The sequence below is a fragment of the Staurois parvus genome, unplaced genomic scaffold (genome assembly GCF_062004578.1).
Source record: "Staurois parvus isolate SC_StPar_1 unplaced genomic scaffold, SC_StPar_1.0 ptg000018l, whole genome shotgun sequence".
Taxonomy (NCBI): domain Eukaryota; kingdom Metazoa; phylum Chordata; class Amphibia; order Anura; family Ranidae; genus Staurois; species Staurois parvus.
The window spans coordinates 15,062,802-15,074,851 of NW_028317814.1; the positions used below are offsets into that span (position 1 = coordinate 15,062,802).

A 12,050-nucleotide genomic window follows, 5' to 3' on the forward strand; every position below is an offset into this window, starting at 1 on the left:
TATTCTATTCACTGAACTTCTTGAAACTTAGCAGTGAAGGGGTTGATTCTGTATTCATGGGTTTGTAGAAGTTAGGATTAAGGTCTTTTTCTTAACACTGTTCATGTTATAACATTTTTGCTGTGAAGAAGAGGCATGTGATCTCCGCTGAGTAAAATTCAGTTTTGAGAACTGCAAAAGTAAACCAAGCATCTGTGATAATATCTTGTAGGCAGAGAAACTGCCCAATAATCTTACAAAAACCTCTGGAAGAGCATGACATTGTGAATGTAGTAATGGAATTTATTTACCAAAAAAAATTAAACATATACAGCCTTATTCTACATAATTAAAAAACTAATCTTTATTTCATGATGGAATAACCTTTGGATGGTAATATATTTTTCTCAAAAAGCATTTTATTCAAAAAAATCCGATTTTAAATAAAAAAAATCAGATTTAAATAAAAACAAATCAGATTTTTTTTAAAAAAATCATTGATTTTTATCCACCCTGCTCCAGTATATACACTATATTGCCAAAAGTATTGGGACACCCCTCTAAATCATTGGATTCAGGGGTTCCAATCATTTTCATGGCCACAGGTGTATAAAATCATCACCTAGGCATGCAGACTCCTTCTACAAACATTTGTGAAAGAATGGGTCACTCTCAGGAGCTCAGTGTATTGAAGTGTGGTCCTGTGATAGGTTGCCACCTGTGCAGTAAGTCCATCCGTGACATTTCCTTACTACTAAATATTCCATGGTCAACTGTTAGTGGTATTATAACAAACTGGGAAGAACAGCAACTCAGCCACAAAGTGGTAGGCCACGTAAAATGACAGAGTGGGGTCAGCGAATGCTGAATCGCACAGTGTACAGATGTCGCCAACTGTCTGCAGAGTAAGTAGCTAAAGGCCTCCATACTTTGTGTGGCCTTTAGATTAGCACAACAACAGTGTGTAGAGAGCTTCATGGAATGGGTTTCCATGGCCAAGCAGCTGCATCCGGGCATTACATCACCAAGTACAATCCAAAGCATTGAATGCAGTAGTATAAAGCATGCCACCACTGGACTCTAGAGCAGTGGAGATGTTTCTCTGTCTGGTAATCCAGTGGACGTGTCTGGGTTTGGCGGTTGCCAGTAAAACGGTACTTGCCTGACTGCATTGTGCCAAGTGTAAAGTTTGGTGGAGGGGGGATTACGGTGTGGGGTTGTTTTTCAGGGGTTGGGCTTGGCTCCTTAGTTCCAGTGAAGGGAACTCTTAAGGCATCAGCATACCAAGATATTTTGGACAATTTCATGCTCCCAACTTTGTGGGAACAGTTTGGGTATGTTCCCTTCTTGTTCCAACATGATTGTGCACCAGTGCACAAAAGAAGGTCCATAAAGACATGGATGATTGAGTTTGGGGTGGAGGAACTTGACTGGCCTGCACAGAGTCCTGACCTCAACCCCATAGAACACCTTTGGGATGAACTAGAGCGGAGACTGTGAGCCAGGCCTTCTCATCCAACATTCGTGCCTGACCTGACAAATGTGCTTCTGGAAGAATGATCAAACCTTCCCATAGACACCCTCCTAAACCTTGTGGACGGCCTTCCCAGAAGAGTTGAAGCTGTTATAGCTGCAAAGGGCGGGGCCAACTCAATATTGAACCCTACGGACTAAGACTGAGATGCTATTAAAGTTCATGTGTGTGTAAAGGCAGGTGTCCCAATACTTTTGGCAATATAGTGTATGTTTAGATAGCACAAACTGAGAGCTGTTGATTTCATGATAGATGTACCAGCTACATCTTGCAGAACTTTAGTTAAACCTCCAGTGTATACTTATGATAGGGACAGATTATAATTTAGAGTTGTTATTGAAAGACTGTCAGCTAAGAGCACGCACACATAAAGAGGTTTAAGGGGTGTTTTCTTTTATGTACTCCAGTGAAGATAGCTGCAGGATTCTAGAATACCACTGAAGAACTCTGAAGACCTAAGGTGACCGAAGGAGGATGGATAAATTTGAAAGGTTATGTTTGCCAACTTGCTTGATTTTCCTAAATAATATATGAAACTAGCTAGGTTTTGTTAACAGTGTGCTCATTCTTTAATCTTAATTTACATATTTTAACTTGTGTTTGTGTCTTCCAGAACATGGACCATGGGCAAGCCTGGGGTTATTTAACATATCGCGGTAGGTCCTGGTACATTAAATGTCATTACAAATTTAAAAAAAAAGCAACAGACCAAAAACATACTGTAAAAAGTTTAATAGAAATCCATGTTAATATTTTAGTTCAACGAAATTATTAAGGGAAAGTTAATGTGTATTAAGGTAAAAAAAACCTTCTGCATGTAGCTTCCCCTTGTACTCACCTGAGCCCAATCTCAATCCAGCAGTGTGCACAGGAGCAGCCGTTCTCTTGGCTCTCTCCCTCCTCATTGGTTCCCACTGCTGTCAATCAGAGCCAGGGAGGAGCCGCGCTCTGTGCGTCTATGGACACACAGAGCCAGCTCAGAAGCAAGCATGCTTGCTATGAGGGCACTCGGTGGGGGCAAAGAGCCAGGAGTGCCAGCAGGGGAACTCACGGAGAGGAGAATTGGGGCTGCTCTGTGCAAAACCATTGCACACAGCAGTTAAGTATAACATGTTTGTTATTTAACCACTTCAAGTCCGGACACTTTTACCCCCTTCCTGTCCAGGCCAATTTTCAGCTTTCAGTGCTATCACACTTTGAATGACAATTGCGCGGTCATGCATCACTGTACCCATATGAATTTTTTAGCATTTTTTTTAAACAGATAAAGCTTTATTTTGGTGGTATTTATTCACCACTGAGATTTTTTTTTGCTATGTAAATGAAAAAGTCCCAAAATTTTGAAAAAAAGTGTTTTTCTTACAAAAGTTTGCAAATAATATTTCATCGTAAATCTTGGCCAAAATTTATTCCGTTTATCTTTTTAGTAAAAAAAATAAATAAATAAATAACCCAAATTAGTTTATAACCAAAATTATAATTTTTAAACATTTGTTTGTACATTTTTATTTTATTTTTTTATTATTATTATTTTAACATACTGTCGCCCTAGCAGTACAGTGTCACCATGGTGACACTACTACTTGTGGGGGGTGATGAAGATTTTTTTTTTTTTTTTTTTTTTACACTGATTGCTTTTACACCCATAAAGGCTATAAAAGCAATCATTGCTCCTTCTCTCTGGCTGCATTCTTGTAGCCATTGAGAACTACTGTGTGAGCTGTGATTGGTCACAGCTTGTCACATGGTACAAGGCTGTTGTGAATAGCTTTGTACCATGTGACCTCTGTGATCATTCACAGATTTCACACGTAGTAAGCAATGATGTCAGAAGTAACATCTTGCTTAATACTCTGCATGTGATCACTGATTGGCCAATCAGTGATTACATGATCGGTACCTTGCACAGAGGTCCCATACGACGATCGGTGTTCCACTGTGTCCGGAGGACACAGCGGGCACTAGATCACAGTGCTCCCAGGGAGTGCGCACAAGCAGGGGGCGGGGAGGTTGTTTATAAATGTTTACCCGACCCTGTACTGCCACCGTCTGGCCGTTTATATACAACAGCTGGACAGGAAGTGGTTAAAAAAAAATAAAAAGCAATCCTTTACAATTAGTTTAATAATTAAGGTTGGTGGTAAAAATGTCTGGATGACATCTAAAATACTGTTTTCTATAAAGGAAGGGGTGTGGGAGTTTGCTTAAAACCGTGCGTACATGCTCTCTGATGATCCCGTCCAGCTAGTCTTGAGGGAATATGCCATAAAATTTGATTGCAACATCCGACCTTTTACTCATAGGCAAGCAACACAAACTGAAGCCACAGCAAATGAGGGGTTATGAAATGTGAAAAAAAAAAATAATTGGCCAAACTAACTCATTATATTAATTTTCCAAATTCTAGTATACATTCTTACACATATACATAGGAATAGATTTACTAAAACTGGAGCGTTCAGGATCTGGTGCAGCTGTGCATGGTAGCCAATCAGCTTCTAACTTCAGCTTGTTCAATTAAGCTTTGACAAAACCTGGAAGCTGATTGGTTTCTATGCAGAGCTGCACCAGCTTTTGCACCCTCCAGTTTAAGTAGATAACCCCTATTGTTTCCTTTTAATTCTTTGTAGAGTTTGCAGTGAATAGTTTGGTAAACAGTGTAGAAAAGTAATTGATGAACTAAGCTGTTTAACCACTTGCCTACCAGGCACTTATACCCCCTTATTTACCAGGCCAATTTTCAGCTTTCAGCGCTGCCGCACTTTGATTGACAATTGCACGGTCATGCAACATTGTACCCATATGAAATTTTGATAATTTTTTTCTCACAAATAGAGCTTTCTTTTGGTGGTATTTAATCGCCACTGGGCGCTTTACTTTTTGCGCTATAAATAAAAAAGTGCAAAAAATTTGAAAAAAAAAAAAGTTTCTTTGTTTCTATTATAACATTTTTCAAACAGGCATTTTTTTCTCCTTCACTGATGTGCGTCAATGAGGCAGCACTGATGGGCACTGATAGGCGGCCCTGATGGGCACTGATAGGCAGCACTAAAGGGCACTGATAGGCAGTACTAATGAGGTGGCACGGATAGGCGGCACTGATAGACAGCACTAATGAGGTGTCACGGATAGGCGGCACTAATATGAAGCACTGATAGGTGGCACTGATAGGTGACACTGATGATGGGTACTGATAGACGGCACTGACTGGCATCACTGCTGGGCACTGACTGGCAGCACTGACTGGCACAACCCCTGGGCACTGACTGGTGGCACTGACTGGCAGCACTGCTGGGCTGCACTGGTGGGTGGCACTGGTGGGCAGCACTGGTGGGTGGGCACAGGTGGGTGGCACTGGTGGGCACAGGTGGGTGGGCACAGGTGGGTGGCACTGTTGGGCACATGTAGGTGGCACTTCTGGGCACAGGTAGGTGGCACTGCAGAGTGGCACAGGTGGATGCACTGCTGGGCACAGGTGGGTGATCTGCTGGGCACAGGTGGGCGGAGCTAGTGGGCGCACTGCTGGGCACAGGTGGGCGGAACTTGCGGGTGGCACTGCTGGGCACCGATCATCAGGGCACTGATCATCAGTGCCCTGATGATCGGTGCCGATCCCCGCTCTGACAACTGCAGGTTCTCGGCAGTACTTTCCTCACGATCTGACAGCGTGAGGAAAGTGCAGCCGAGAACCGGCACTTGCATTTCCCTCTGATCAGCGTGTCATTGGACACCGCTGATCAGGTGGTAAAAGGCGCTGTGATTGGCCTTTTACCACATCACGTGATCAGCTGTGTCTGTAGGACACAGCGATCACGGAGATCGCCGGGTGCGCGCCCCCTGGAGCGCGCAGGAGAGCGCGTTCTGGGGGGACGTCATATGACGTCCACTCAGAACTGGCCGGCCGCAGTGAAGCCGTCATTCGGCTATCTGCGGTCGGCAGGTAGTTAAGAAAGAGAGTGAAGTACACTATATGGTTAACGATTTGCGGACATTTATTGACCATCAAACCCATATGAGTTTGTTGGACATCTCAGGTTAATTAAGGGTATTCGTATTGAACAATTGCCACCAGATTGTAATTGTCTGAATGTCTTTAGGAACAATCGAGTATTGTCCATGATACATTTTTTATTTGCACTAAAGCCTGGTACACACTGAATGAGAAAAAAAACGGACAGCTCAGGAGGAGCCACTGTACTAATTATTATTGTTATATAGGATTTTTATAGCGCCAATGGTTTGCTCAGCGCTTTACATTATAGTGGGAGACAATACAGTAACAATACAGTTCAATACAAGAGGGAATTGAGGGCCCTGATCCTTGGAGCTTACAATCTAGGAGGGAGGGGTGAGTGGTACAATAGGTAAAACTGTGGGGGATGGAGTGGTTGGAAGCATAGAGGATTCCAGTATTAGCAGAGGGCGGGATAGGCTTCCCTGAAGAGAGAGATTTTAATGATAGCCTAAAGGTAAGTAGAGTAGGTGATAGTCTGATAGATTTGGGTAGGGAGTTCCAGAGAATGGGTGATGCCTTGGAGAAGTCTTGGAGATGAGCATGGGAGGAGGAGATAAGGGAGCTAGAGAGTAGGAGGTCTTGCGAGGAGCAAAGAGTACGGTTTGGGTGATAGAGATAAGATCAGATATGTAAATTGGGGCAGTGTTGTGGATGGCTTTGTATGTCATAGTATACTAATGATCCGATATTGGTACAGCGAGCTCCCCTGCTGTGCTATTGGGTTCTGACAGGGATGCCCCCCATCCCGGACAGAACACTTCGGTCAACACTGTCAGCCATTGGCTGAGAGCACTGATCAGGAGCTGATCAGCAGACCTTCTTCAATCATGCCTCTTTGACAGAAGCCGACCGAACGTCTGGCTTCTGACAGACCGGCTACCACATCGGGCCAAATATCCAATAAAAATTGGAAGATGCCAAAATACCGCTCGACATTTGGCCCGTGTGTAGTAGGCTTGACATCCAAATCTAAATGTCTTTGTATGCTAGAGAATTGTAGAATGAACAGTACCCTTCACTAAAACACATTCACTCAATTATTTGGAGTGGGGTCCTTGTAGCTTTAGCCATATAGCGTATTTCTCATCCAGGATCATAAGCAGAGCCTATCTTAGGTAGAGTGACTTGATGATCTTATATTGATGGTCATCTTCTTCATTCACCCAGGTAAAACCGTGCCTGAAGAGCAGGAGATCAGCAAAGTCATGTACCATGACTGGCGTCTTATACCACGGCATGAAGAAGAGAACTTCAAGCAATTTATCCCTCTGCCGGAGCCAGAACCTGTCCGCTATGTGCCATACCCACCACTACTGAGGGCTATTGCTCTGGCTCAGTTGCAGAAAGAAGGAAAGCCTTTAACAGAGCCCATGCTGGACATTGGGAGATTACGGGAATCTGATCATGAGCTCCAAAAGGAGCTTAAAGTGAGGAGAGCCAAAACAGGGACACCAGTGTGATAAGGCCATGGACTTCTGCTAATTCCTAGAAACATGGATTCATGTACAGTTTATTGTCAGCAGCGTGACCTTCAAACCAAAATGGCAACAAAGTGCCATGGTAATTGGGGTTGTGGGCTCTGCTCTTTGTTGAGGGTTGTTTTCAGTTATAGACCATACTGAGTAAAGACTACACAACACCTTCCGTAATTGAAAATTGTCATTTTTACTCAATGACACCATAAGTAACTGTTGGACTTTCCTATTTGATGTTTACTGGGCTGTAATAAAACTTTATATAAAATCACACCATTATGTGCTACTGAGAATTTAAAGGCATTCCATATATGCAGTGCTCAGCATAAATGAGTACACCCCTTTTGAAAAGTAAGATTTTATTCAACATCTCAACACAAGAACAATTTCCAAAATGTTGGCAAAACTGAGTTTTATGTAACATTTGTTTTGCTCATTACATGAAAGTAAGGTTAATAGTATAACGTAGATTACAAAATCTTCAGTTTTACTCCAATTAGTTGATGCAAAAATGAATACACCCCACAACAAAAACTACTATATCTAGTATTTTGTATGACCTCCATGATTTGTAAGGACAGCACCAAGTCTTCTAAGCTTGGAATGAACAAGTTGGCAACATTGCAACATCTACATTTTTCCATTCTTCGAGAACAACCTCTTAGAGCCTGGATGCTGGATGGAAAGTGATGCTCAACTTGTCTTTTAAGATTTCCCCATAGGTGTTCGATTGGGTTCAGATCAGGAGACATACTTGGCCACTGAATCACTTTCACCTTGTTCTTCAGAAATGCAACAGTGGCCTTAGATGTGTGTTTTGGATCATTGTCATGTTGGAAAAGTGCACAACTTCTCTTTCAATACAGAGCAGTACATCAGTGAATTCATGATACCATGAATTAAATTCAGCTCCCCGACACCAGCAGCACTCATGCGGCAGCACAGAAGGACATTGCCACCACTATGTTTCACTGTAGGCACCATGCATTTTTCTTTGTACTCCTCACCTTTGCAACACCGTACAGTTTTGAAGCCATCAGTTCCAAAAACATTTATCTTGGTCTCATCACTCCAGAGTACAGAGTCCCAGTAGTCTTCTTTTTGAGTATGCTCCCTGGCAAATTCTAGGCAGGATTTTTTGTGCATGGGAGAGGTTTCCTATGTGGATGACACCCATGCATGCCATTCCTATGCATGCCATTGCAGTATACGCCATATTGCGTCATAGGAAACAATTGCCCCAGTTTTTGCTTTCTATTTTAGACAACTGCAATGAACTTGCATGGAGATTTTCTTTAACCCCTCTCATCAGAAGACGCTCTTGTCGAGGTGTCAACTTCCGTGGACAGCCTGGAAGTCTCTGTGAGATGGTTGCAGTTCCATATTTTTTAAATTTTTGTATCACTTTTGATACAGAATTCTGACTGATAAGTAAAGTGTTGCTGATCTTCTTGTAGCCTTCACCTTTCTTGTGTAAAGAAATTATTTTCTTTCTCAGGCCTTGTGACATTTCTCTTCCATGTGGTGCCATTGCTGACAGCATGAAATGGGAGGGGTTTTCTTTGTTAAGTAATGCCCTTTTATAATCAACTGCTGTACACCTGTTTAATGAATATTTAGACTCACCTGTAGTTGAATTCTTGTTAATTAGGATTTTATTGTCTAAAACTTAGCTTTGCGTCTAAGACTTTCATTGAGGTGTATTCATTTTTGCAATATGGTCTTGAATGAATTTGTTAGGAAAAATATTTTCTTGAATATTACTGAATAAGTTTAAACTAGGTGGAAACTGAACCCACATCAGAGGGAAGCAACTCTGCCCATGGTATCGCAGGACACTAGCACATCGAGGGGAGGGGATATATGAGCCGTGGAATATAGTGTGGCCCCTCTCGGAAGCCACGTAGGCCGTGAACCTCCAGCTCTACGGATGGGGGTCAAACAGAACCCGATTCCCCGCTCCAGGCAGCGGAGCAGGTCTACAGGGATCCCCAATGTCGGCAGGATCCCATTATCCCCAGGATGGAGACAGATGCTGTAAGGTGCTTTTTATGGTGGTATTTATTCACCACTGAGTTTTTTTTTGCTAAATAAACAAAAAAACACAAACTTTTGAAAAAAAAACCACGCATTTTTCTTTGTTTCTGTTATAAAATGTTTTAAATAAATAACCTTTTTTCACAAATTCAGGTCAAAATGTATTCTGCTACATTTCTTTAGTGAAAATAACCCAAATTATTGTATATTATTAGTCTGTAGGAAAGTTATAGAGTCCACAAACCATGGTATATACAGTGGGGATCGAAAGTTTGGGCACCCCAGCTAAATATTTGTATTAATGTGCATAAAGAAGCCAAGGAAAGATGGAAAAATCTCCAAAAGGCATCAAATTACAGATTAGACATTCTTATAATATGTCAACAAAAGTTAGATTTTATTTCCATCATTTACACTTTCAAAATAACAGAAAACAAAAAAATGGCATCTGCAAAAGTTTGGGCACCCTGCAGAGTTAATATCTTGTACTGCCCCCTTTGGCAAGTATCACAGCTTGTAAACGCTTTTTGTAGCTGAAAGGAATTGACTCTCGTTCCTCTCGAGCCACTGACCCCCGTCAGTCCCTGGCCTTGATCAGTGTCTGTCCTCAGGCCCGGAGCCCCCTCTGAGGCACAGGAAATGCACACAGACACAAGGTGGTATCTCAGAAGGAACTGAATTTATTCTTCCGTGTTTAAACTTATATATGAAACTTAAAACAATGCATGGAAATAGAAGAACCAATCAATTGTCAGATATGCATAAACCAATCAGAATATTACATACGTCAGTCATGCCCAATCATTTGGCATTTATGTAAATTATTATTAAGTGCGTCAAACATGAAATTTTGCTCAGTATAGAAAGTAGACAATTTCCCTATTTAACATTGGCTATAATTATTAATAATCTTGCAACAGGATATATCCAACCGCAGACTTTCAGTCTTGTGCTAGCTAAAAGAAAAAGGGAAGTTACACCTGAAGGGAAAAGAGGAACCTTAGGCTCTTATCGAAAGTAAAAAACAGTCTTAAAACACAAATTCATCTTTAAGTACTGACTAAGTTTTAAAATGGATACTTATCTTAAAATGGCAGAGCTTAGGCTAAGAGACAAAATGGCGGTATGGTAATGCTGAGAGGCTGATTCCTTCAAACCCCCTCTTAGGTCACGCACGTGACCTTACACCTTTTTTACAGGTTGGTACCTGGGGCCCTTAGTAGGTCCTTTATCAAGATACTGATTCCACATGGTTCTAGTAATGGTGGCGTCAATAAGTTTCTGCATTAAACCTCGGATGCAGGGGATACAATAGCAACCACACAGAGTTAATACTGCAGCAGCCATTACTATGGAAATCAGCATAGTTTTCATCAGGGTTCCCCATTTACCAAACCAATTTTCAAATAAACCAGCTAGTGGATTTTCTACTCCTGAGTTTTCAGCCAATTCTTCAGACAACATTTGGAGACCTTGAAGGGCTCTAGTAATGCTTCCATCAGGAGCGGTGTTATTGGGGATAAAAGTACAGCAGTAGGAACCAAACATTTTACATACCCCTCCTTTCTCAGCTAATAACATATCAAGAGCAATGCGGTTTTGCCAAGCAGTAAGGGATGTTGCATCAAGTTGGGCAGAGACCCCCTTTAGAGCATCTCTAGTATAGTTAACAAACCTTTGTTGATTATAATAAATGTAAATAATCCAATCCACATTTTTGTTAGGCTGTACCCATATAGCAATAGAGGCAAACCCTGCAGCAATCTGGTCCTGAGCTTTAAATTCATCAGGGACTCCTCTTGGTACACCTCTAGCATCTATGTAAACTCTATTGTCAAAGGAACCACTGGGTGCATTTCTTTTATACCGTCTAGATCTGGATTTTTCCAAGATGGGCAAGCTTCTTATCCCATCTTCTACTTTGATCATAAGAAAGGCATGAGAAGATGGGTCAGAGCGCAGCTTCCCTTCCATCTGCTGGGGAGTCTGGCTCTGAGTCTCATATCTCCACACAGCCACCACACATCTGACAGTTGCTGCCGGTGGTCCTGAAACCATTCCTTCCGGTAGCCTTCTGCGGAGGTGCGGTTGGTCTTAATACAGTAATTAGGTGGAAATGTACCTAAATCTTTACCCTTAGCATCATCATGTTCAAAGCAGGTGAAATTTCCTGGTACCGGTTTAGAGGCCAAAGGTAAATTTCGTAATCCGGTAACAGGGAACTTCTTAACAAAATCAGAACATTCCTTCTCAGTGATGTTATCTTTATACATTCTAATTAGGCAGGACATATTAGTTTCTTCTTCTAACAAAGGAACTGTGGCAAGTAGGGGGCGGGGATTGGCACATGAAACACAGTCTCCCTGTCCCTTGCTCTTAGTGGTCCATCTCACCCATTCAATCCATTCATTTTTGTCAGAGTAACCAGTTTCAATGCTTAATCTGTCTTCTGATTGCATCACTACTCCTGTCACCTCATTATCCAGTCGATCCCTAACTTTGGGGAATGAATTGTCTATGGTATTGACATGGACTCTTGGGGAGGGTTTTACCTGTAATATGAGGTTGGCCCAGGGGTCTGTTCCTGACACAGTTATTCCCAACCTATATTCCCCACTATCTCTGACCTGTGGGTTCCTTATTGTGAAAATTATATTCCCTTGGCCTTTTGCTATAGAGATTCTTTGATAGGTGCCTATGTCCTCTAGGGGAATTCTAGCTGATTGGGTCTCCCATTTATGAGGGTCTGTTGTCCACCATATATTCTCCCAGTAACCACAGGGCTTATTCCTCCCACACATGTACACATTATAAGGTCCAATATCATAAGTAACTTTAGTCGGGTCAAACACCTGGTTTTTAGTCAGAGTAAACACTATGGTCTGATTTACATCCTCAGTAGTCAAGACTGGTGTTTCCTGTAACCCCCATCCCTTATCTTGTATTGACATTCTTCTCATCCTTCTCTTAGTGCGGGTTAGACCTCGTTTCTTTCTGACACTAGAATGTT

General features: G+C 42.0%; 1 pseudogene; it reads left to right on the top strand.

Moving 5' to 3' along the window:
* Nucleotides 1-6,670: 6,670 nt before the first annotated feature.
* LOC149473121 (small ribosomal subunit protein mS34 pseudogene) lies at nucleotides 6,671-6,988 on the top strand (annotated as a pseudogene).
* Nucleotides 6,989-12,050: the final 5,062 nt, after the last annotated feature.